The sequence below is a fragment of the Pistacia vera genome, unplaced genomic scaffold (genome assembly GCF_008641045.1).
Source record: "Pistacia vera cultivar Batoury unplaced genomic scaffold, PisVer_v2 Contig277, whole genome shotgun sequence".
Taxonomy (NCBI): domain Eukaryota; kingdom Viridiplantae; phylum Streptophyta; class Magnoliopsida; order Sapindales; family Anacardiaceae; genus Pistacia; species Pistacia vera.
This window is the reverse complement of record NW_022196087.1, coordinates 1290715-1318619: the sequence shown is the minus strand read 5'-3', so window position 1 is coordinate 1318619 and position 27905 is coordinate 1290715. Positions and strand designations below refer to the sequence as shown.

The 27905-nt window shown below is 36.2% G+C and overlaps 1 long non-coding RNA gene and 2 pseudogenes across 1 annotated transcript; 1 reads left to right on the top strand and 2 right to left on the bottom strand.

Moving 5' to 3' along the window:
* Positions 1 to 16751, bottom strand: part of LOC116133949 — a 57670-nt pseudogene extending 40919 nt beyond the window's left edge.
* On the top strand, positions 2866 to 3275 carry LOC116133955. The gene is made up of 3 exons (XR_004128625.1): positions 2866 to 2925; positions 3010 to 3100; positions 3197 to 3275. It is a non-coding gene; the product is annotated as an uncharacterized LOC116133955 (long non-coding RNA).
* A 6034-nt stretch (positions 16752 to 22785) lies between the features above and the next one.
* LOC116133928 lies at positions 22786 to 25783 on the bottom strand (annotated as a pseudogene).
* Positions 25784 to 27905: the final 2122 nt, after the last annotated feature.

Genomic DNA, 27905 nt, shown 5'->3' with positions numbered 1-27905 from the left:
ATAGGAGGCTTGATACATCTAAAGTATCTCAATTTTTCCAACACTTTGGTTAGAAGTTTGCCTGAGTCAATAAGCTCATTACTCAACTTGCAAACTTTGCTACTAAAAGATTGTTCTCGTCTTTTGCAGTTACCTTCCAAGATGAGACATTTGACCAATCTATGTCATCTTGATATAAAAGGTGCAACTTCATTGAAAAGGATGCCGTCTGGGATGAAAAAGTTGGTAAACCTCCGAATGTTATCTAATTTTATTGTGGTCAAAGGGAAGAATTTCAATTTGAATGATTTGAAGAATTTAAGATATCTTCAAAGAGAGCTTCAAATTTCCAAATTAGAGAATGTTAGTCATCAAAACCAAATAAGAGAGCCCGTACTACAAAATATGAAAGATTTAGAAATATTGTTGTTGGAATGGGGATCTCAATCTGATGGTTCACCGAATGAGGAAGTAGAAAGATATGTTCTTGAGATGCTAAAACCTCATAGCAATTTGAAAGAACTTGTAATCAAGTGCTATAGTGGTTCATGTTTTCCATCTTGGTTAGGAGATTTGTCATCGCTCTCCAATGTGACAGTACTTAAATTAGAAAATTGTAACAACTGTGAAAGTTTGCCTTCACTCTGGATGTTGAGCTCACTTAAAGACCTAACCGTTAAAGGAATGAAGAGACTAGAAAATATAGATTTTGAGATGCTTTTCAAGTCATTAGAGGTTCTTCATTTTGAAAATTTGCAAGAATGGCAGTGTTGGAACACTGAGAGAGAAAATGACGATGTTAAAATATTCCCTCTTCTCCGAGAGCTTTCCATTGTTGAATGTCCGAAACTTGCTGGAGAATTACCCAACAGTCTTCCTTCATTGGAAAGGCTTTTTATTCAAAAGTGTTCAGAGTTGAAGGCTTCAATTTCAAGTGTTCCATCACTATGCAAAATAGAAATTAATGACTGCAAGGAAGTGGTGTGTCATAGTACTATATCTACTGAATTCCAGTCTTTAAATCCTATGGCTCTTTCAAGTACTCCAAAGTTTGGAAATTGGATAAAGGAAGGATTTCAAAAAATTTTAAAGATTGTTGGCTGTGAAGAGCTCACAAATTCGTGGCAAAATTTGAGTTGTGTTGGTAAGCCACTTCATGGTACTCATAGGCTTACATCCCTTAAAAAGTTGTCTTTTGTAAATTGTACAAGTCTTGTTTTGTTTCCAGAGATCGATTTTCTTCCCAATCTAAGTTCTTTGACTATTAGTAATTGGGAGGCTCTAAAATCTTTACATGAAGGATTGAAGCAAAAAAATCTAGAAACGCTTGTAATTAAAGATTGTGATTCTCTAACAGTCTTTGAAGGAGGTATACTACCTTTATATTTGAGAAGACTTGAGATTGAAAATTGTAAGCAATTGGAACATTTGGAGGATTTGAGTACTACTCGTTTGGAGTACTTGGACATTTATGACTGTCCATCTCTCACGTGCATATCATCAAATGGTTGTTTGCCTGACACACTCAAACAACTTTGGATTAATACATGTCCAAATCTTACAACGCTATCATCTAGACATCAGTGTTTTCCTAAGGCACTTGAGTACCTCCATATTTACTTTTGTTCAAAGCTAGAGTCAATAGTAGAGACATTTGAAAATAGCACGTGTCTCAAAGAGATTAAGTTTTTGTGGTGTGATCAACTTAAATCGGTACCTTCAAACCTACTCAATCTTACATGTCTTCAGAGTATTTACATATGGTTTTGTCCAAATATGGAAATATCCTTCAAATTTCCAAGCTCTCTTCAAGAATTAAATATATGGGATTGTCAAATATTGTTTGCAAATGAAGGTGTTCCAATCAACCTAACAGAGCTCTATGTTGGGGAAGGTTCCAAAATCTGTAAGTCAATAATAGAGGGGGGATTGCACAACCTCACCTCTCTTAGACGACTTCGTATTACTGCATGTGATGATTCAGGGCCAATTTCTCAAGAGAGCATGGGAGCGACCTCCTCTCTAACTTCTCTATCTACTTTGGGTCTTCAAAGCCTCACCTCTCTTAAATGGCTGGCAATTAAAAATTTTCGAGAGCTAAAAACCATTCAAGACTTGAGCTGCCTTATCTCTCTTAAAAGTTTGGAGATCAATGGTTGCCCAAACCTTGAATCCATTCCAAACCTGGGAAGCCTCACCTCTCTTAACAGTTTGGGGATTGAGACTTGCGAAAACCTTGAATCCATTCCAGAGTTGGGAAGCCTCACCTCTCTTGAGTCTTTGTGCATTAAGAAATGCCCAAAGCTCAAATCATTGCAAAGCATGCCACCCTCACTTCTGAATTTAAGTATTGGCCATTGTCCATTGTTAAAAAGACGGTGGAAAAGGGGTAAAGGAAAATACTGCTCAAAGATTGCTCACATCCCTAAAGTTTGCATAGATGGAAACTTAATCTTCAATTCAAAGGAGGAAGAGGAGCAAGAATGAGCATAGTTATTTGATTTCCCAACATCCAATCTAAGAATCATCTTACTTCAACCCAGGTTGGTCATTTTCTTACACTATTTTCTTTTATCTTCCGCCTTAACTTCAAAGTTTCCTAAAATTGTTTTTTGTTTAACTTTAATTGACTTGTTTTTAACACCTTGCACTGCAATTTGTCTGTCTCCTGTCTTATTTAATAACTTTTCACTAGATTTAATCAATGTATATTCTTCGCTTTGATACTCTTGTGGGTGATTTAAATTATGATTTCTCATGTGTGAGCTCTGATATTAGAGATATAATTTGAATTATTTTCCTCATCTTTTTGTGTTTCAGATGAGTTAAGCTTCCATCACTCAGAGGAGTCAAATTTATACCACTCAGACATATAATTTGAATCTGAGCCTTTTTTAGATCCCAAAATGAAGAACCAATTACAGAATCATCTCATTCCAATTTTAGGTTTGTCAATTTCAAACATGTGAATGGTTTTCCATATTATAATCACAAATGGTGTTGAATATATCCCATTTCGTTGTTCTACAGATTCAATCCAAGAGTGGAGTAAGACAATTTGATACAAGAATACAAGAATCTTTCTGAAGTCATCAGTTTCTTCAACTCTTGTGGGTGAAAGGTAACCAAAAGAAAGTCTTCAACACAAATTCCAATATTTTCAATTATTGATTTATATAATATCTGCCAAAGTTCCTTCACAATCTATGGTTGCCAGATTTGAGATACTTTGTTGAGGTGGAATGAAATCAGATTGCGATTGCAATGCCATAAAATTTTCCTTATCCAGTTGCACGTAAGCATATTTGACATACTTTTTATATTTAAAGTCTTAGTAAATGGTAATCCTAGATCATCTTTGATTCACAGGATCAAGTTGCCCTCATCAGCACAAGACTGACTTAGCCTTTAAGGTAGTTCATCTGGTATAAATGAAGAGGACGGTGATAATGGATTCTTCTGTCTACATATGTGTAATGTATGAAATAACTTTGCCGCTATGATTTAACAATTTTGATCTTACAACTTTAGATAGTAGATTAACATTGTATTATTGCTTTGTTGGCGCGCTATATACATAAAGTCTCTGCATTGATTGGAAGGCTTGAAGCCAGTAAAATTATGTTTTTCGAAAAGAGGCTGGAATCCATGAAAAAAGGTCAATAATCTTCATTATTTACTTTTTTAGTCTTAAATTTTTTTAGTCCAAGCTTGCAAATAAGACCTTTCTTAAATTTGGGTTACTCTAGCATCTTATTCATTTTTCAAAGAAGAAACAATGAGTGTAAAACCAAGTAATGGACTTCTACATATCGTTGCCGAGGCATTACAACTCGCTTGATAAAGCATGTGAGACAGTCTTTCTCCACTTATGTTTTACGTTCTCTAAAATCATTGCCTTTTTTCTTGGACAACATTTATACATGATTTGTATATATTAATGTTCAAGGTGAGTATTTCCTATGAATGGAGTGATTAAAGCAATGTTTGCTGATCTAAAAATGTTGTATTGTGCTTGTGATCCATTCCTATTATGGTGTGACATTTCCAACTTGGATTAGAAATTCTTTGACTTTTACTAAAGTGTAATCCCAGATCATCTTTGTCTTTGATTCACAGGATCATCTTTTATTAAAGAGGAAGATGATAGTGGATTCTTCTCTCTACAAATGTGTAATGTATGAAACGACTTATTTTCCATTATGATTTTACAATTTTAATTTGACAGGAAATTTTAATAGTTTAACGTTGTATTATAGCTTTCTTGGTGACTGCTTTGTACAGAAAGTGACTCTCTGCAACAATTGGAAGGTTGGAAGCCTGTAAAATTACTGTTTTTCAAAAGAGTTCAGTATCCATGTAAAAAGGTTGATAGTCTACAACTTCTACGTCATTATTTATTTGTTTTTTAAATTCCTTATATATAAAAAAGAGATTTAATTTTTTCTTCATTGCATGCTATTTGTTTTCATGAGCTGTCACTGTTAGTTTGTTGTCTTATTTCATTTGTTAAAAGAAGAAATAATGTCAGCAAACCAAGTAATGGACCTCTATATCTCCTTGTTGAGGTAGAACAACTCGCTTAATATAAGCATCTAAGATATTCTTTCTCTGTTTATGTTTTCCCAAAATCATTACCTTTTTTTCTGGGAGAGCATTGCTACATAATTTTTTTTATAATAATATCCAGGTGAATCCTATGAATGGAGTGATCGAAGCAGTGTTGATTAGAAAATGTTTTGCAGTACTTTTGAGATATCAGTTCCTATGCTGGTATGAGCTTTCCAATTGGATAAGAAATTCTTGTGCGTTTTGAGACGAAAAGCTCAATGCATTTCTACAGGATCAAGGAGTGCAAAATTCTCCAATATTGCGTCTCTTGAAAGATCATCAAGAAGGGTTCTTTGCTTGAATCTTTTGCCAGAGAAGGCTTGCTTGATATGATAATCTCAAGTCCTTATCAAATGAACTGCACAGTTTCACATCCCTTAAGTAATTTCTTACTGAAATGTTCTTAAATTTGTGTTTTTGGTTGTTGCTTTGCCTAGTTGAAACCTGAATATTGATGTCTGTCTTTTAATAATTCACAGCTTGTTGCAAGAAAGGGATGGGAACCCTTTTTGCCCTTGAAATGATACAAAAATCTAAAGAGGGTTAAAGGGCACAAGCCTCTGGATCCATTCATTCACCATGGTATTGTGAACTTATTGTAATGATAAGGAATGTGAAGGCTGAAAAAGTGCAGTGCAGGGCAGCAATTTAAGCACAAGAATTGAGACGCTTTCTGCATCCAATGAAAATTAATATGTTCATCTCCTCTTCTTCTTTGATTATATATAGGCTAGTGAATGGTGATGTTAAGAAAATGTATAGGTGAAGAGTGAGCGTTCTTTGTGAGTTCTTGTTTAATTAATTAGAGCCAAAGACTATTGAGAAAATTTTCACTTTCTAGGATTTGAGTGCGTTAAGTGGGAGAGTGTTAGAAAGAAATATGAGAGAACGGTTTTGGGTTTAGATTTAACATGAGTCTATTAGACTTGTACTATTATCTTCTATTTTAGTCATTTGACTCACAGCTCGTGGATGTAGGCATGATTTGCCGAACCACGTAAATTTGGTGTTGTTATGTGTGTGATTGTCTTATTGCTTTCTTTATTTTTCATATTTAAAGAGATTGAGAGAAAAAGAAGCTTCAACAAGAAGAACAGAATTCTAGGAATTTTGTAACTAATTAATTTTCGTTAATCAGAAGAATGAAGTTCATTTGTTTATACACAAGGTGTGGTTGACATGCTGGCAATCCGCAGGATGTGCTAGGTCAACAAACACAACTTCAGCTGGAACAACAGCAGAAAACACAAAATTTGAGGATAAAAAATGCTATTTTAGCTATGCTTCAGCTTCTTCTCTTCTCTGTTGAACAGCAGCAATATAGCAAAGATTAAAACTCTGCGTTTTATTCTTTCACAAAATGCTCAAGTTCAGTTTCTGTTAATATTAACTAAGTTCTGTTTGAATTAGCCGTTTACCGAACTTAACAGGTTCGCAAAAGCTTTTCTTCTTCTCTTTCACAGCAGCTGCAATCTTCATCACTTTGCTGAGCTGCTGTGACTATTCCTTTCGTCTGATTATTTTATTGGTGTCCCTGGGCTTTTAATGAAGATGAAGCAAAAAGATTTATGGGCCTTTATGGAGCAGCTTTTGATTTGGGTCAGTCTTGGACCCTCGGCTGGACCAAGTTGTGGAGGTTGGTTGTGAATGACGGGCTCTCCCTTCTCCTTGACCATGGACTGAATGTGGAGGATTCCTTTTGGGCTTGTTACTTGTAGCTTACACAACTTTTTGACTTTCCTTTCGCCAAGGCCTGGTTTCTATTATCGGCTTTTCCATTAGCATTTGGGCCATTCCCAGGTGTTAATTTAGACTGAAAGGGAGTCCTTTTTTTCTATAATGTATTTGTTTCATTCTTTTTATACAGTTATTAGTTTATGTTGGAGTCCTACACCGATTAAACACGTTCAAGTCTACTAGCTTATAAAAAGGAATAATCCTTCCATTCAACAAGACCTTATTGAATAGGAGTCAAATATACCTCAAATCCTATCAGTTTACTTAAAATAAATTATTTTATTGAATTAAGTATGGAAATCATATGTGATATTTTTCATATTTCAATTATTCTCATGATAAGAAATAATGAACGTAAAATAAATCATCTTACTGATTTTTATAATGTTTGAAGCGTACATTTTGAATTATCTATATTTTCATTCCCATGATATATAATTTATTATTACTGTTATTAGTTTATGTATACATGAATAGTTGCATATATGTGGGAATATCATTAAAGTAAATTTATGAGCATGTTGTTAAATACATGAATTTCTTGTTTGCAGTATTTATGGGTGAGATCAGTGATAATTGCTAGAGCAATCTATTTATTGATATTTATAAATTTCTAGATCTTTTCCTCTGATTTGTTAAGGTTATTTCTAATTTAAAGCCTATGTTCTTTTCCTCTTCTTTTTAATTTATTCATTATGTTGAATGGTTGTAATGTTGTTTCATATAGAGCAAAACAACCAGGGGAGAAAACCTCCGTAATTATATCTGAGAGAATCTCCTACAAGTTGAAAATAGTTGATGCAGAACATTGCAAGTTGTCACATAATGTGTAACCTTCTTCTCTCTCTCCCTTTCTTAAGTGGAAGCTGAATGGTACAATTCCTGATGAAGGTTTTCCATCTATGTTGCTTTAGGCAATTGGTCAAACCATTTTCTTCAACCCCTTTCTTGTACTTTCAAGCCTACTTTGATTTTGTTACCATAATCTCATAAAGGGAGGAGAACGATGGTTTATTGAAGTGCTTATCACATATGTCTCCAAAGGAGAGTCGCCCACCCTTGTGAAATTACATATTATAAATGTTGCCGCCACGATCAAGCACATTGGCTAGGTGATATGGCCGCCGGACGGGAGAGTTGTGGAATGAGAAAGAAATCGAAAGAGAGATCAAAGACAACTACCTGGACAAAAGGCCCTTTTTTTTTTTTTTTTTTTTTAAAGCTTGGCGGAAATGTGGATGCGTTGTGGGCTTGGGTGGGTTTTTATAAGTGGGTTGGGCCCGTGACCTTGAGTTTGAAAGAAAGGTCGAACAACATGTACCCACCCATAGTTTGCCGTAAAGACAATTTGATATCCGAAAAGTTTTCTAACTTCCGTATTATCATTTCCAAACAATAATATTTTGTAGTTTGTTATAGTATATATGATCTTCAAGGTCCATATAATCTTTTAAGTAAAAGTAAGTTTATGTTCCTAGTTTTTTGACATTTTTATAACTAATGTGAAGTCAAGGATATAATCGTCTTTTCCCCCTTTACATTTCCTCCTCTTTGAACAAGTCCAATAATATTGAAACATTAATTAATTATATATTCCAAAAAAAAAATAATAATAATAAATCCCAGTAGTAAATTTCCATATGCCATTAACAGTTTGATAATATCATAAGATCAATAATTAAAAGTGAACCTATGTGTGGCATTATATCCAAAATATTTTTAAAATTATAATCATTTATTCACAACCGAATAGTAAGTTTGACTCCATCAGAAAAATAATGGCTCCGTTTGGTTCAAAATTGTAGGTTTTTGGGAAAAGTTTTTTGAAAAAAGGTAAAAAAAAGTTGAATTGGGCGGGTATTACGAGCTAGAATTTACAAACTAAAAAATACCCCTTATGTTTATTTCTTTACAAAAACACCCCTATAATAAAATATTAAAAATTAACAAAAACACCCCCAAAGCACCCTCAAATACGGACAGCCGGCCACCACCGCCGGAGGGTGGCCGGAGTGACCGTATCGGCGCACGACTGGCCAGCTGGTCAACGACGGCCCACAAACGATCGTCGTTGATGGTCAACGGCGACCGTTTGTTGGTCGTCGTTATCGACTGTTACGGCCAAAGATCTGGCCATCAACGGCCAGATCTTTGGCCTTAGATCTGGCCTTTTCCGGCCAGATCCACCGTGGATCTAGCCGAAAAAGGCTAGATCGCCTCACTACCGGCCATATTCAGCCAGTAGTACGCCATCCTAACAGATTCTGCCCTTTTTCCAACGATGGTGGCCGAAATCTGGTAAATGTGGATTGGGGTGTTTTCACAATTTTTAAAAAAATATTTAGGGGTATTTAATTAAATTATCAAATTTAAGGGGTTTAAAAAAAGTTGAATAATATTAAGAGTAGTATTCCCAAAAATCAGAGTTTTTTGGTATTTTACTGTTTAACTTTTTTGAGAATACTAAAAGTAGTATTCCCAAAACTGAAACAAACGAAGGCAATAAACATAAGATTGACTTTTTCACTTTCTCACTCTCTTTTTAACACATACAATAGACAATAGAGCAAAGAGAAAAGTTTTTTTTAGATGCCGATCGAATACCATCCCAATTAACAACATCGATTTGGTAATTATTATCGATTTATTATCAAAGTCACTTTGCATATCTAGTTTTTTTATTCTTCTTCTTCTTTTTTTCTTTTTTTTTTTTTTCAATCAATATTATGAATAAAAGAACACTTTGTGAATTAATTACAAGTAAACAAAATTGACCCTAAGAATTAAAATAAAAGTAGTCTATATATATATAATCATTATTAGTTATTTGTTAATTATTCTCCTTCAACTTCCAGTTCTAACTTAGAGTAATAATAATTGAAATTTAATTAATTATAATTAAGAATTAAAATTACCTGGGCTAGAAATCTTGATTCTTCTCTGCACTTCTTATCTTCCTATGCAGTTGGCTCAATGTTTGACCCTCCAAAACTTACAGCCTTAAATTTATAAATAAAATAATAGAAAATTTAAATGAATTTTTAGTATTCAAGGAAAGTGCTATAAAGTTCTTAGCAATTTGAATTAAATTAGAAACTTAGGCTTCGTTTGGTTCAAAATTTGGGGGTTTTGAGAAAAGTTTTTTGAAAAAAGTTAAAAAAAAGTTGAATTGGACAGGTATTACGATGTAGAATTTATAAATTAATAAAATACCCTTATGTTTTTTTTTTTACAAAATACCCCCTATAATAAAACATTAAAAGTTAACAAAAATACCCCTAACCCACCCTCAAACACCCCCAGCCGGCGACCACCACCGGAGGTGGTCGGAGTCGCCTTATGGGGGCATGACCGGTTGGATCTTGCCGGTCATGCGTCACTATGGCATTTTCCGACCAGATCCACAGTGGATCTGGCCAGAAAAGGCCAGATCTACGGTCAGATCTGACTGTCAACAGTCAGATCTGACCGTATTTGCTCTCAACGACGGCCAACAAATGGTCGTCATTGATGGTCAACGACGACCGTTTGTTGGCCGTCGTGACCGAGTGTTACGGCCAAAGATCTGGCCGTCAGCGGCCAGATCTTTGGCCTTAGATCTGGCCTTTTCCGACCAGATCCACGGTGGATCTGGCCAGAAAAGGCTAGATCGGCGCACTATCGGCCAGATTCAGCCGGTAGTGCGCCATCCTACCAGATTCCGGCCATTTTCCGGTAGTGGTGGCCGGAATCTGGTAAATGTGGATTGTTGGGGAGTTTTTGTAATTTTAAAAAAAATATTTAGGGGTATTTAATTAAATTAACAAATTTAGAAGGTTTAAAAAAAATTAAATAATATTAAAAATAGTATTCCCAAAAATGAGAGATTTTGGGTATTTTACTGTTTAACTTTTTTGGGAATACCAAGAGTAGTATTCCCAATCTTGAACCAAACAGAGCCTTAATTCTTTTTAATTTTTCACTATATATTAATTATGATTAAAATCTAATTATAAATTACTAAACAAACCTAAAAAACTCCATGAAGCTCGTGAGCAGTATGGCTATAGAGAAAAAGAGACAATCCAAAAGTTATTGCCCTTACAGAGTCCTGTGGAAGCCCTAATTTAATCCATATAATTACCAAGATAAATCTTTGCGAAATTAAAACCTTTAAATTTAAATCAAACTTAAAATAAAAAAATGTGCAACAAGATGGTAATCCCCATTCAGTTGGTTGAAGGACAACCATGTGAATAACTGTGTTATCGGCCAAGTGACCATGAAAGAAATTCAACGGCTCCACACTTGTCTCAGCCGCTCACACAAGTGAGAGAATTTCCTTCATACGACACTGCACATCTCTGCAGAAGAAGGCCTAAGGATTTTCCCGGCCCGGAGCAATGAAATTGAATCTAGTCTCTTGTGGCTTTATCTGCATTACTTGTTCACCTTATTTATGTTCCACAATTTCCAATATTAACTGAAAGATGTGGGATTAGGAACATAATATTTATAAAACACAGAATAAGATGGCCAGTGGAACATGCATGCAGCTAGACATTTCCCTTTCCTTTGGAGCCACAGTAATGCTGCATCTAATGTCTAATCATAATAGTCTGATTAAGTGTGTAAACTTAAGCATATGCCCCATCTCTGTAACTTCAGCTAGTGTTTTCAAAATACTGCCTATTTTAACATAATTATTATTTTGTTTATCACGTTCTGTCTAAAATTAGAACTATAAAAACAGGGGACTGGTCTTCTATGGTTTTCCTTTTTTGTTGAGCAACAATCAAAAAAAATTATGTTACAATGATATATCAACCATTCAGTTCACATTCTCTAATATTTATTTATTGAAGTTCACAATTTTAATGGAACAAAAGGCAATCATAATATAAAGCATTAAAAATGCTCAATTACAGCACCACCATCACATCAACAACACTTAGAAAACTCTGCCTAGTCCTACAATAAGCAGTGTANTATGGACCACAACCACATCTAATCATATATATTCCAAAGGATATAGAAATGTAAAACTTAAATCTTATTCGTGTAGTATCATTAGTTGCCCACAACATCATAAACCCAATATTGAGAAGAATATCATAAAGCCAGCTAAGATTTGAATGACCTTGCGACTTCCAACACGAGTGCTTCCAAGCAGCCCCGCATTTTCTCTATTGTTTTTCTCAAAATTAATCTCATCTGCATTAAAAGCAAAAATTTTGAAGGAAAGGGAGAACACTTACACGGAGACTGAAGAACCGGTCAAAGTTCCAAAGAGACCATCCAGTATTGTTGAGAGTGGGAGAGATGAGTGCGGCTGTGCGATGAGAGAGATGAGTGGCAGTGCAGCTGTTGAGAGTGAGAGAGATGAGTGCAGCTGTGCGGTGAGAGAGATGAGTGGCAGTGTAGCTGTTGAGAGTGAGAGAGATGAGTGGCTAAGTGTGACTGTGCGATGCAGATGCAGATTACAGACTGGAGAATTTGAGAGTGAGAGAGATGAGTGGCAGTGCGGCTGTTGAGAGTGAGAGAGATGAGTGGTTTAGGGCATAAGGGATTTGGGGCTTTTGCCTTTGAAAATTGAAAATCTACGTTTTTTTTTATTTTTTTATTTTTTAATAAAACTGGTTACTGGGTACCCGGTTACCTTAAAGCAAATAACCGATACCCGAACCAAAAATTTGGGTATCACATTATAACTACCTGAAACCGACCAGAATTTTTGGGTACCCGAATTTTCGGGTTCGGTTCGGTTCGGTTAACGGTTTTTTTTGCACAACCCTAATCTTGTCTTCATCAAACTTAAGCAAAGGAGAATGTATAATGTTTTCAAGTATTTAAAGTTTTTGAATCCCATAATCCATATCTTAGCTTGCATGTCTTGTTTATATGCTTTCCATCATTTTTCCGCCACCTCTTCATAGTTTATTTTTCAGTGTTACATCCTGATATAAGAAAATAGACAATTCAAAATGACATAAAATTAATTTCATCATAGGTGTGATGCCCATAAAGAAGTCATAAAGGCATCGAAGTCATAGCTACTTTTTATGGGGTAGATTACAGCCATCAGGCCCAAAAACAAAATATTGCAAGTCTAATGTTCAGCAAAAAAAGTTATGGGCCAGAAATCTCTAGAAGAAGAAACTATGTATCAACTTGAGTTTGTTTACTTGGATCAAATATTCTTCACAGAAACGAAAGTCGTGTGAAAAGACAGAGCACCTTAGGGCCAATCAGTTATCAACTTGAAGAAGAAGATAGCATTGTTGGTAGTATAACAATCAGAAAGACAAAAAAGCACTTTCATTATCTAAAAGTTAAAACACATAAACTGATGTCTTTTAACATCCAACATAACTATTATCATAAAATAAAACATCATGAATGATATCAACAAACATGCACAAAGAAGCCACAATTCACATGAGACAAACCTCGACAATCTCTTTCTTTTTGTGAACTTCCTTTTTAGGAAGAGGAACATACTCTTCTGCTTCAAGGTCAAATTCGGTAGCAAAAGCATCACTCCTTCCCACCATTTTGACTGCGCCACTATTTGCCTCAATATATATAACATCTCCAACAGCCACCTGCGAAAGACCAAATTAAAATCAAAAACAAAAATATGTTTTCAAACTTAAGCTCGCAGACGTGCAATAGAAAAGGACGAATAACCAAAATGTAATAAATTCCTCCAGAGAAAAAACAACAATATCTGAAACAGATCAAAGAACACATATTATAGCTCTGTGCATTCAAAGGAAAAGAAATAACAAGAGCTCACTCTTTCTTTGATCAAGGCATCATAAATAGTGGGCTCCAAGTTCAGTTGCTTGGTTCCTTCGACAGTTTTTAATCCAATAATCACATGGCTAATGTAACAACTACTTTCTTTTACCAAATTCATAATATAGATTAATAAAAAGACAGCATATTTCTCAAAACAGTTGGGCCCAAAAATTTCTTTACTTAATAATTACATTCTTTACAAAACAAAGCATCATGTGTACAAAGACTCTCAAAAACGAAAACAGTGGACAGTGCAGCCAAATCTCCCCGCTTGCCGACGTCCATCCGACCAAGTCCTCACCTATTTCCTGTACAACAAAGAAAACAACAGAGTGAGCACAAAGATGCCCAGTAAGTAAAAAGTCTCTTACGCTATCATCCCCGTGCATTACTCATTAAATTCTCTTTGTATTCTTATCAATTTTCTAATTCAAATTCTCATTTTTCTTTCTTTTCTTTTCTTTCTATTCTTTTCTTTTTCTCCATCTCATTTCGCTTTCTCATGGCGGAGATCGCTCTCTCTCTCATAGCAGTTTACATCCATTCCGCTCTCTCATGGCGGAGACCGTTCTTTCTCATAACGGTTCACATGCATTCCACTCTCTCATGGCGGAAATCGCTCTTTCTCATAGCGATTTACATGCATTCCGCTCTCTCATGGTGGAAATCGCTCTTTTTCATAGCGATTTACATGCATTCCGCTCTCTCATGGCGGAAATCGCTCTTTCTCATAGCGATTTACATGCATTCCGCTCTCTCATGGTGGAGACCGTTCTTTCTCATAACGGTTTACATGAGGGTAACTCTACACTCACGAGTTCCCCATCGCACAACCTAATTTCTTTTCTTTTCTGTAGCACTTAAGAATCATTTTATCTTCTAGTGCTAGTTTTTTCTTTCTCTTTACTCTAAGAGAATTGGCTCTTTTCTTTATCTCTATTCATAGAGTGTTTCTTTCTCATTTCTCATATTTCTTCCTCATGTGATTACTCAATTAAACATATGCATATGGATGGCTCATGCCTAAAATCTTTCTTATATGCATTCATGACGTGCAATTATGCTATGTTGCATAAAGTAAGGTTCTCTACTTCTACTCATGCTTCTTTTAGACATTTCATCAAACAAAATGTGTGCATACATAAACCCTATTCTAACTTTAATTATGCTTCTTTTTTAATCATCCAAAATAGGAGTTCAACTCCTTTAAAACACCATACAACCTGCAAGGAAAATACACTTCAAATAATCTTCTCAAAATCCTTCTAATTCTATTCACACTTCTTCCCAACTTTAACAACACAATCCACCCTTCTCATGGTGGAAATTCTTTCTTATAACAACCTTGAATTCATCAACTCATTTTAAGCATAGAAATTCAAGCATCAAGCATATATCTAAAAATCTCTACACATCATTCAATCTAGTAAATCACAACTTAGGTGAATTTACTTACCTTGGACACAAGTAGAATCCACTAAACCTCTCTACTCTTGATGGCTTGACACTTTCTCTTAACCTTCAATACAAAACTTAATAAGGATCCCACTCTTTCAACAAATAAAAATTTGCTTCTAGAGTAAGGATTCTCACCTTTTAGTGCTTAGGATCAACTTGTAACAAATTCTAGTCAAAAGCTCTTCAAAGATCCTTGGAATCTTGAATGAAAAATTGAGAGAAATAAGGGATGAAAGAGGCGGTGGTGAAGAAACAAAATGAAAGGGTTTCTAAAGCTAACCCTTAATATCACATATTTTTCTCCACTCTTTCCCAAAATACCCTTACTCTCTCTTTGAAATTCCATTTAAGACCTTTCATTCTTTGCAAACACAACCCCAATCAAACTATTCTCCATGAAATTTCCTTACAATTCACTCCCCACTTTTCCAACTAAAAAGGGGTAAAATGGTCATTGAGTCTCAAAAGAAAGAAATCTCAAAAACTCAAGGGGAACATTCAGTCGGGTCTTCGCCGCGGCGAAGCTATTTTCTTCGCCCCGGCGAAGTCTCACAGAAGCTACACGGGTTGTAGCACCCCTCATCGCTGCGGCGACGATTATTCTTCGCCCCGGCGAAGACTGTAACCCTAATGTATCGCCAAGTCTTACAAATTTTCAGGGAATCACTCGACCAAACCAAGACACCTTCTCATCCAAGGATAAACCGAACAATATTAACAGCATACAAACTCAAATGAGGATAAATCAATAACCATTCAAGCCATTCATCAAATCTTAACTACGTACCTCAAGTGGGGTGTTACAGCTAATGCTTTCACCATAGCCACTTGTCAAACTCTCAGTTTCTTCTGGGGAGAGTTCAGTCACCTATAACAAGAAAAGAAAAGCATCATGAACCAAGTCCAACTCAATATGACAATAGTAAGGTAACCATGATCAGACCAGACTGATAAAAAATCATATAACTTAACTGAGATTACCTCTCCTTCATAGACCTCTTTATTTTCCTTGATACGTAGACCAATAGCCCTTCAGAAATTTTCCATCAAAACCTCAGTTTTCTTTACTTCTAATGAGTATACTACTGAACCAACAATTGGGCAAAATGGAACCTACCAAAAAGTAGTAAAATGTACATTTTTTTTTTTATATGCATGAAAGCCTAGTTAATATCAAAAGCAATCGTGCACCAGAAGAAACATGAACAAGAACAAAAGATTCCGATTAGGAACATCAAAACACAAAAAGATATTAATAGATGTGAAAATAGCAAGAGCACCTTACTCCCAATCTCCTGACATATTCCGAGGGCCAGCGCAGTCTTCCCAGTACCGGGAGGAACAGCCAGTTAGAGTGCACGACCAGCCATCTTCTTCTGCCTAATCATATCAACAACAAGACCAGCAGCTTCTCTTGCATCCAGCTGACCCACGAAGCCAGCAGCCAAAGATATTGCAGTTCCATTTGGCTACCAAATAGAAAATAAAATAATTAATAGCATCAGAAAAATCCACAAACATTTATCAATTAGTCCAATGTAGATCAGTATAGCCAACCATTTACTATCTAATAAAGAGATAAACCAAAAGTGACCATTGTAAAATTGATATATGTCAACTCGAAGTAATTGGCATTACTAAACTATCAACATTCTTAGGTTTAACACTTCTAATTAGACTAAAACTTTATGCTTTACCCAAATTCTAGAAACTTTAAAAAACATGAATAAAAATATAATAAACACAAGCCAATTTCCTAAATCTTGTAACTTTGATAACAAAGAGACAGATATAATAAACACAACCCAAAAGCCAAAGTGAAGTCAAACACCAAAACATGGATACATAGAAACAAAAATGAAAATAAATATTCCGTAGACAGCATAAACCACAAACCTAAGAGAAAAAAAAAGTTTGAAGCTTTAACAGCAAAGAGGGCAATTACAGTTGAAAGCAGCGGGAAATTAGAACAAAAGTAAGAATTTTTCTTAATATTTAAGAGGCAGAGAAAGAGAAGGAAAAAGGACCTCAAGACCAAGGCCTTTAATGTGAGTGTGGGATGCGATTCGCCGCTTCTTGGCAGTAGATTGAACTTCTTCTATTTTCATTTTGTCCATGATTTTTTAGCTTTTCTTCTCCTTCTTCTTGTGTTTTGGTTTTGCAGAAACTTGGTTGCTGCTCTTTCCTGTAAACAACTCAATTTAATATACAACACATAGAACATTAGATACAGCGTGGGACACACAGAGAGGAAGACGGAGAGAGAGATTGAAATCCACCTGAAGGATAGTGAGAGAGAGTGGCAACCGACATCCCAAGTTTCCATTTAACAAAATGGTTGAAAATATTTTTTATTTTTTCTTAATTTAGAAAAGCTGATTAAGCATAGTTAGGATTCATTAAATATGTAAAATAGGTTAAAATAAAAAGATTTAAACACACGTGGGAAAAATCATAATTAATGAAAGTTATTTAAAATTTGAAAATTAAAAATGAGCCCCACCCATTCAAAATCGCTTAATCGATAAACTAAGGCAAAAATCGACTGACGAACCTGTAATGCCCCACTTGAGGTAGGTAGCTAATGTTTCTTATTTTGCTCTTGTTTGAGTCGGTTTATTATTAATATTATTTGGTTGGCCCTTAGTTGAATGGAGGTATTGGTTTGGTTGAGTGTTTGCCCCGGAAATTATGAAGAATTTGTGAAATTTTGGGGTTACAGGCTTCGCCGAGGCGAAGAAGAAGATTCGTCGCGGCGAAGAGGTGTTTTAGCCACTGGAGTGTTTCGCCGCGGCAACGGAATTGTTTTTGCCGCGGTGACGGGTCGGCTGAAAAATTTATGGAAGTTTAGATATTTTCTTCCCTAAGGGCAATTTGACCATTCTACCCCTAATTAGTGGGAAAAGTGGGGAGTAAAATATAAGGAAATTTCATGGAAAATATGTTGGTGTGGGGGTGTGATTGTGATGAATTAAAGGATATAGATGGAATTCTTAAGGAAGAGTAAGGGCAATATGGGAATGCTTGCCCATAAGTTGAGTTAAAAGGATTTAAGTCATTGCAAACCTTTCATTCTTCTTCTCCACCGCCATTCTCCTTTCCTACTTCCTCTCAACTCCTCTTTCATTAGTTCAAGGATTTTTAGAGGGCTTTTTGGAGTGATTGGAGTAGAAAATCAAGCTAAGGCATCCTAAGGTAAGGATTCTTGCTTTGGATGTGAGGTTTTGTGTATATTTGTATATTAAAGTTGTATGGTTTTATTGTTAAAGGGTAGAGAAAAGTCAAGCAAGCAAAGGAAAAGAAAATACTAGTGAGAGTTCTCCATTACAAGGTAAGTAAATCCCCACCCAAGTTGAGATTTGAGAACGTTCTTGAGTAGAGATTTAATAGCAATTATGTATGCATGTTATGTGCATGTTATATGCTATGAAATTGAGATTAATTATCCATGTTGTGATTGAATACACTTCATTTAAGAGAAGTGTTGATATGTGTTGAGAAGATGTAGTTGAGATGAGGTTTGGAAGGTTTTGAGTAAACCTTTTTAGAAGTGTTATTCCTTAGCAGGATTTATAACTATGTGAGGGAGTTGTCTCCCATTTGGGATGGTTAGAGAAAGGAATAGAGCTATTGTTATAGTAAAGTCTCTATATGCACTTGAGTTGTTTGATGAAATGCCTAAGAGAGGTTTGAGTATGAGTAGCAAGCCTAAATTCTTGCAATATTGCATGTTGGCATCTCATAAGTGCAATAGGGGAAATGAACCATCCATATGCATTAATTGTGCATTGAGGAGTGACTTAAGAAAGAGTAGAAAACTTTGTGAATGAACTACTCTAAGAGTAAAGAGAATGAGAAGTGCTAGTTCTAGAGTAGAGTGAATGAGAAGAGCACTAAAAACGGGTAGGTGCTTTGTGATCTCCACCCGATAGCTATGAGAAACGGGTTGACGCTTTGTGATCTCCACCCGATAGGTATGAGAAAACGGGTTGACGCTTTGTGATCTCCACCCGATAGTTATGAGAAAACGGGTTGACGCTTTGTGATCTCCACCCGATAGTTATGAGAAATGGGTTGATACTTTGTGATCTCCACCCGAAAGTCACGAAGAGTGGGTTGGTGCTATGTGAACTCCACCCAGCCGTGCCTCCGGTAAGATGAGGCCATGACATATAGTAGAGGTTAATAAAAAGAAAGCTGTGTGAAAGAAAAACAGAAACAGAAATAGTGTAAGGAAAGAATTAAGAGAAATAGTTACGGGGATAGACAAGTAGAGGACTTACTTACTAAGCATTATTTTGTGCTCACCCTGCTATTTTTCCTTTGTGGTTGCAGGATCTAGGTGATGTTGCAGTCGGTTGGGCATCGGCAAGCGAGGAGCAATAGTCACACTGTCCCCTATTTTGAATGGCATTTTGTAAATGATACTCTTTTGTACAAAGAATGTATATACATAATACAAGAAAATTTTTGGGCCCATTTACTTTTATTATTGTACATGTATTTTATTAGTATACAGCAGTTATTACAGAACCCTAAACATATTCTTTGCGATTTCCGGCGACTATAGTCCCACATTCCTGCAAATTTTTGATCCATTTTCAATCCTAAAGCTTCATTTCTTAAAACCATGGCTGACATTCATAAAAAGGAGGAAACTCCAACGCCACTTCAAATCCTAGAGTCCGGCGGCGCAGGCAGTTCAATGGCTGCTCCGGTGGATAATCTGATTAGTGAAGGTGGTCCATAGGCAGAGGAGACGACGACGGCACAACAGAGAGAAGAATCGCAAAACGGTTTTGAAGAGAAGGACGCCGGCGAGAATTCAGGCGAGGAGGAGGACGCGGGCGAAGAAATGGTACATATTTTTACTTGTTTTTTTAATTGGATGAGAAAATGGATGATTTGTGCGAATTTGGGGGAATTTTGTTGTGCGAGGGGTTTTAGAACATGGAATTTTGTTGGCACACCCCTAGTTAGTAAATACGCGTTTTATACGCGCATTTACGTATTTTATAAGGGTTGCCGAATTATACACGTATAATATGAATATCCGTATAATTCGTGAATTATTTCAAAAAAAAAAAAAAACTAAGCTTTGTTATTCGCGAACAAGCATGCATCCATGGCTTCTAGAGGAAGGTAACAGAGCTTTATTACTAGTATTTGAAGAAGCGATCGAAGAATAAGAAGAGGAAGAGGAAGAGGAAGGTTGTCTAGTTGAGTTGGTGGCGGAGGTGGCGGGAGAGATATTTTTTTCGAGCACGTGATTGAAGTTGATGGAGGTGTACTTGTTGGTTCTTGCCATCCACCACAAATCTAGGAATGAAGAGAACGAGATTGAGATTTAGATTTTAGATGTGTTTGCATCAAGGAAATGGTGGGTGGTGGGTTTTGATTTTGGGGGAAATACAAAACAGCAGCAAAGGCTAGAGGCAAAAGGCAAAACGATGGGTGAACTGGCGAAGTTTCAGAATCGCAAAATTGGATGGTGGGGTTGGTTCCATGTGCCTATGTGGAGAGATCTTAACAGAGGGTTCACAACGACAAACTTTTTCTGCTTCTTTTAAGATCTTCCTTACATTTGTTATTATCATTCATTTTAATTGGTTGATGAGTAATACTACACTTACAAAGAAATTTTACAAAGATCTCTATACAAAGTGATGTGTCAAAAAATGAATGGAATAGTGAATTTAATAAGTTTGACTTTTTATTTCACTCTTCCATTCATTTTTTGCCACCTCACTTTGTATGAAAATCTTTGTAAGATTTCTTTGTAAGTATAGTATTATTGTTGATTAATTAATATATTAAAAACAAATTCGACATACCCCACAACTTCAAATCTTTTGTTTCAGGATTGATGATGTTAGATTTGGATACGTTATATCTAAAAATACTATATAAATTCATGATGTCTCATTCTAATACAAAATTAGAACTTTAGATCAATAAAAAATAATGTAAATAAAATAAATGATAACTTCTCATTTCTGGCTCTCTCCCGTATTAACTTGAATATATAATTAAAGGTTTATAATTTTAATATTAAAACTGAAGGTTTACTTCTTAAAACAAACACTTATTTAGAAATGGAAGCAACTGATGTAGTAGTTTAACCAGGTAGTCTATAAAAGTATTAAAACTAAGATTGATATTGTCGTATTTTTCAAAACATATTATTGACAATGCACCGTATTAAACCCGTATATACCCGTACCGTATTTTTCCCATATCTAAATTTTATGGCCGAATTTTTATAAACGTATTTTTCACCATTTGCCGTGTTATACCCGTAAAATTCCCATATCGTTTTTTTGCCGTACCTGTATTTACTAACTAGGGGCACACCCTCTTCGGAGCTAGGGGTTTCAGATTTGTTGGAAGTGTTTTATTATGACAAAGCTATTTTCAATGAATCTCTTTATTTCGTGCTTCATAATGCTTTAGTTTTGCATGGATGAAAAAGAATGTCAATATTTGACTCTTATATTTTATGGTTAATTCTTTAAGGCCGCAATGCTGATGTGGGTCATTTTGGAGTCTCGTGTCTAAGAGGATGTGATGAGAATGCAAAATGTCATATTTACCCCCCTTAATGTCTAGTAGTTTATACTTATTTGTTGCCTAAATGTACTCATTATTATTCTATTTTGATTTAGGATGCAAATGGAGGCGTTAAATGCAAAACGGAACTAATTAGGTGAATTCAGACAGTTTTGACATCACTTCGTAATCTGGGCATAACTCTCTCATCCGAGCTCCGATTTAGATGATTAAAAATTCTGTGGAACCTTAAGAAATATATCTACAACTTTAGTGTTTTGAGTTTGGAGAGATACTCTCTGCATCAAGGTTATAATTTGGCTTGAAATTGACGCACCTGCACTACTGACGTTCTGGAACATTCCGCCTTGTCATGCAATTCAAATAGGCAGATTTTTACAGGAAGTTTTAAAGACCTGTTGCAAGAAAATTACAGCTGGAAAACACCACTTTCCTATTTTATTTTAGGAATTTATTATCTTATTTCCAATTAATCAAATTAGGATAAATGTTACTCTAGGATATTAGAATATTTTGAGGAGATTGAGTAGAATTAGAATTCGAATTAGATATTTTTAAAGGGAGATCAGATTAGAGAGAGGACACACGCCTCTCCTTCTTCTCTTCTGCAATTTTCTCTTTTGATTTTCGTGATGGCCATGAGTGGCTAAACTTTTAGAACTTGGTCGAAGGAAACGGAGGCCTCGGAATCAATAAAACTGTGAGATCTAATCTAATTTTTTAGTGTTCAATTTATGTTTTGAGTATTGGATGTTCTTCTATGCATATTGTTATGATTGTTGCGTTTAATTACTAGGAGGCCTACTAGTTTATTATTTGTTGCAATCTACTGCTAAATCAAATCTGTAATTGTTTGATCCCTTTAACTTGTGAAGTAATTAAGGTTTAAGAGTTTGCTGCGTCAGGAATTATTAAGTCTTAAGAAGAACATTTGACTGAATTAAATACAACCGCTTGTGTTTGTGTTGTTCGGCTTCATCGATCTCTCTAGGTCTTAAGGCTGCCACTAGATTAAATCTATAGCGCTTGTCTAGGGTTGTTTAGTAGTAAGATTAATTAGATCACTTGTTTCCTAATTAATTACAACGAAGGAGAGATATGAAATAGTTCCAACGGTGAATACTCAAAGTAAGAATTGATTTATTTTTGCATCAATGATCAGTTGTGAAATTCCGATGGTGGATGTTGACTTAGACCAAGGTTTGTTATTTTGATTGATAATTTAATTTGGTTTGTTTTTCCCTGAAATTGTTTCTGTTTTACTCAAACCCCCCCAGCCTTGTTCACGTAACATAAAACTCGGCTAGACACTCTCCGTGGGAATGATCCTTACTCACACTACTATATGTGTTTTTTTAGGTTTTCATCTTGGTTGCCTACGACAGCACACCAGGATGTTTGTTCTATAAATGCATTTTAGATGAAAAGCATGTTGGCATTTGACATTTTTCACAGAGCTGAAAAATCTATGGTTTAGCTTGATTTTAGCCTAGTGTTGTTGCTTTGGTCATTGGCATTTTCTGGGTTGGGGGGGGGGGGGGGGGGGGGGGGGGGGGGGGGGGGGGGGGGGGGGGGGGGGTGTGTGGGTGTGTGGTGGCGGTGGTTTAGAAAGTGAAGTTTGTTATAAGTGGGAGTGGACAACTATTTTTATTCAAAGTTGTGGTTTGTGATGGGCACTTTCCTTGATTCAGTTACAAACCGTGAAGCAGGTCTTTTGCTGTTTACAAACAGTGAAGCAATAATTTTTTTATTGAAGATCTTTGATATTAGCTTCGTTGCAGAATGACAATTCCCACATACTCGAAGATTCTTCACAATTCTAATTGTTGTCCCTGGCTTAGTACTAATCAAACCGAAAGCAATTGCCAACTTTTCACTATGATGATTCAAGGCTCTTTCCTTCCACTCCTCATCCATGTCATACAACACTTTCGATGTATTAGGAACAAACCCAGACTTCTCCAAGAGTGTATCCATTTCAACTAACATCTCATATATTTGTTTGCACTGAAGATGTACTTTGTCGCCCACAAGAAACTCATGAACTACACTGTTCACCTCAATTGAGCTACAACCAGGGAACTTTCTTCATTCCCTTGTCATTTAGCTGGTTCTTATCCTTGCTACATCGTCCCATCTACCAACTCCCGCAAAACCATGTTTGATAATAGCACATAAGCCCCAGCGTTTCTGGCTCCAGTTCAAAGAGATTTTTCGCATAAGATTCACCTAGTTTCACATGTCCATGAACCCGACAAGCTCCTAGCAAAGAAGTCCAAATTGCTCCATCTGCCTTCATTTCCATAGTTCCTATAAGAGCCTCTGCTTCATCAAATAATCCAGCATGGCCTAGAAGATCTATCATGCAACCATAGTGTTGCAATTTTGGTGAAATTTTGTAATCTTGGATCATTGAGGTAAAGTATTGGCCTCCAAGATCTAGAAAACCAGCATGGTTACAAGCAGATAAGATACCAACAAATGTGATATCATCTGGCTTGAATCCTTCACTGATCATTTGTAGTACTTTCTTTCTAGCTAGTATACTCGTAAAATAATTAGTAAAACTCATTAAAAATATATATAAGAAAATACACATGTAAACGAGTAATAAAGTATGGGCCCATATTTAATTTTCTTTATATACAAATATTTACAAAATATACTCAAAACAACACTAATTTGGCTACACTTCTATCTCTCTTCTAGGCCACCAAAAATTTGGAATAAAATCCTCCATAACTAACACCAAATCTACTCAAAATACACACTCCAAAATTTCCACTTAAATTCTTCCAAATTTCAACCAAACATTCATCAAGTATCAAATACACTAACACAACTTCTCATGGATAGGTTCTAATCATCATTCAACACCAAATCCATCAACAATTCTACATATAACACATATATATGCATAAAGAAAATTCTCTACACAACATAACTTAAATCATACTTAGGGTAAGATTTACTTACCTTTGATATAAGCAAAAAAACCCTAAAAGAATCTCCTTTGATCAAACTCTCTTCCTCTTAAATCCTATGAGCACAAACCATAAAAATTCAACACTTTAAAAATTAAAATCATTTCTTAGTGCAAGGATCTTACCTAAAGATGCTTGACATTGAAAATCCACTCAAAAATACCCAAAATCTATGAATTTCTTTTAAAAAAGAAGTGAAGAAATTGAGAGGATTTTGAGGAGAAGATGGCGTGAAAATAGGTTGAAGAGTGGCTAGGGTTTCACTCTTCAATCCTTGATATAACATAAAATTATATGTAGTTTCCCATTTTGCCCTTGCACTTTCTTTAAAATTCCATCCATGTCCCTTAGTCAATTACCATAATGCCCTCATCAACTAATTTTGAGTGAAAAGACCATTTTACACTTAATGCAAGTTTAAGTCATTTTCTTCACATTTTCTCAAAATAACTTTAGCAAAAATCAACTAAAGGTATAAGAGCATAAATTAAATTACGTACCTCTATGTGGGTGTTACATCATTCTTGAGAAGAGTTCAAGAGCCTTATCTGGATTCCCATGCATGCCTAACCCAGATATCATTGTATTCTAAGAAGACAAGCTTTTGGAACTCATGGGGTAAAAAACTTGTGCTGCTGCCTCTATATTTCGGCATTTAGCATACATGTCAACAAGACTTGTCCAGAGGGATATATTGTTTAGTTTTTGGAAGTTCCTGTCTATATAAGCATGAATCCATTTGCCAAGATCAATCACACCTAAATAAGCACAAGTTGGAAGAATGCTTAAAAAGGTGAGATCATTAGGCTCTGCATATGATCGTAGCATTTGCCAAAATAACATTAATGTTTCTTTGTAGTGGCTCATATGAGTATAGCCACCAATCTTAATATTCCATGAAATAACATCCCTTTGCTCTGTACTATCAAACAATTCACGAGCCTTCTCCAAATCACCACATTTTGAGTACATATCAATAAGCGCATTAACAGTATGAAGATTAGTACCAAGTCTATGTTCTTCAATCCAAGAGTGAACCCAGTTGCCCAATTTAAGAGAACCCAAATGAGCACAATCAGAAAGGACAGTAACCATTGTGCTTTCATTAGGAGCAACATTTTCATTACAAGTCTCTTGAAACACTTCTATCTCTAGCAATAAACACTTCTTAATGAGATCCTCCCAATTGCAACATTATATCTTATGTTTTTTGTGTTCACATTTGTTGGACGCCCACAAAAAAGCAAGTATACATTACATTCACGTTACTTTTCCTTTAATTAGTGTCTATAATAAAGGCATTTACTTTTGATAGTGTAATGAAATGAAATATATATTTAAACTGATAGATAAGTGTCCACTCCAGGAGCTGCCATTTTTGATTGTGCAGATTATTAGTTGTTTTGGTTTATTTTTTTGCGAAAGCCTATTAGTTGTTTTGGTTTATTTTTTTGGCTGATATTTTGTTTATATTAATTGTGCAGATTATCTGCAACGTAAATTATAAAGACTACGGGTTAGACATTGTAAGCGATAAGGTACCGTATTTCCCTGTAAGGGTGACAGTAAGGTTGAGTTGGGAAGTTTTTATGAGAATAAGGGGGATTTTATAGGGACTGAGGAATGGTGAAGATCGATTCAAAGAGACTTGTTTCAGCCATTTTTGGGATATCGGAAAAAATTGGAAAAAGGCGTTCTGGGGCAGGGAGTGCATTATATGTTGCTGCACTCAGTAAAAAGCAATAAAAAAAAAAAGAAAGAAATGTGGTTCGTGGTGGATGGAAAGCCACTACGTTTTGGGATGATGGAATATGCCTTGGTGATAGGCTTAAAATGTGGGGAATTGCTAGATGCGGTTCAGCAAAATAGAATAAAGTAGGTATGTAGAAAAGTTGGCTAACAAGGTTTTTTTTTTTTGGGGGGGGGGGGGGGGGGGGGGGGGGGGCGGGGGGGCGGGGAAGGGGATGGCAAACATCTATTACGGGACAGGATTTAGAGGAGAGGTTAGAAGAAGGTGGGTTAACCTCTTCAAAGAAGTTCAAAATCTGCTTGGTATTGTTCATACATTCAATCTTAAGGCTGCTGACTCAACAAAAGCCGTTGATATGGATTGGGTGATGTTTGCAAGCAACTTAGACTTCTTTAATGCTTATCCGTGGGGAGAGGTATCATTTAAGGAACCATGGATTTCCTGCAAGTAAAAGACATGGCGTTAAAGCACTTCCAATGGGTCGGGAAGAATAGACTGAGCACGTATAATTTGTTTGGCTTCCTATGGGCAATGCGGGTAAATATTAATAGTTTTGTTATTTTTTTTGTTATATGTGTTTGAATTATGATATGGAAGTTTTTTTACAATGTAGGTTTGGATGTATGAGGCTGTCCCTGTCCTCGCTAAGGCGCAGCCGGGGGGGGGGGGGGGGGGAGACTTCGGATGAGCGACAGCTATTTCCTAGGATGTTGCAGTGGCACGTCGAGAAGTGTACCCATTGGGATTACGACCAAATAGAAATTGAAATTCAAGCGGCTCGGGTAAGATTAAAGGATTAAGCTTTTGAATATGCACTTGCTTTAAAATGTGGCTTAAATCTGATTGATTTTGTTTCTTATTGCAAGGAGTCATTCATCCCTTCCTCACCGCTACTAGGGGTGAAGCGGAAAAGCAGTATGTCATATCTTTCCAACCATTGGAGGATGAACCTAATGAAGGGATATACCACCTAATACGGGACCTAGAAGGGGTCACGCATGTGAAGGCAGTTGTCGGGCCACTGCTTGAGAATATGGTTGATGCCGAGGATGATGAAGCTCCAATCGACGGGAGGGAGGAGGAGGTGGAGGTGGAGGAAGAGGTTCGTATGCCTCCACCCAATTGGGAAACCGTTACAACAAGTACCGCTTTACCGATGCATGAGGGTCGGGAGAATGAGGTTGTTGACCTCATAAACGGTCTGTTTGAGAGTTTTACAATAGCCATTTATGTAGAGGTTTGAGAAGATTGAAGAGCGGATGAAAAAAGTGGAGGAGAAAGTGGATAAGGTGGTAGAGAAAGTTGGTCGGGTGGAGGAGGAAGTTGGTGGAGTATTGAAGGCGGTTGAAGTACAACCTGGGCTAAAAAGAGAGAGCCAAAAGAGCAAGTTTGTCAAATCGCCTTACACCGTAGTAACACATGGAAAGAAGAGGAAAATGAAGAAACAAATTGAGGAAGAAGAAAAAATGGAGGAGGTTAAGGAGGTTGCTAGAGGAAGTAGGGCAGTGATAATGGAGGAGGGTGAAGCGGGAGGCAAAGGAAGCGGGGAGGTAAAAATGGAGGAAGGGGGAGGAAGTGGGAAAGCTAAAATGGAGTTAAAGGTCGATTTGTATAGGTCAATAGAGGAGGAAAAGAAAAAACTCTTCTATGCCTATTACAATGAATCTGGAAGTGATGCCCATGTAAAGTGTAAGATCGGGGATTATCCTCGGGATTGGTTTGAAAAGATGTTGACGATGGACAGGTGGCTTGACGACTTGGTGAGTTATTTTCGCTTAATTTTCCTTATTTTTGCTTATGTTTTCCATGAGGTATTGTATACTTATCATGTTGTTTTTATTTGATGCACCAGTGATCTATTGTATCTCGATTGTGCCATCACCGATATGGCCTTTGGCCAAACGCTAGTAATGACATATCACAGTTTAATGAAAAAGGCCATTGGTAAAGGTGGAGCAAAAGGAGCCAAGCGAATAAGATTGGGAACAGAAGACTTGGACTGCGTCCTTGATGATTTTCAGTTTGATGACATG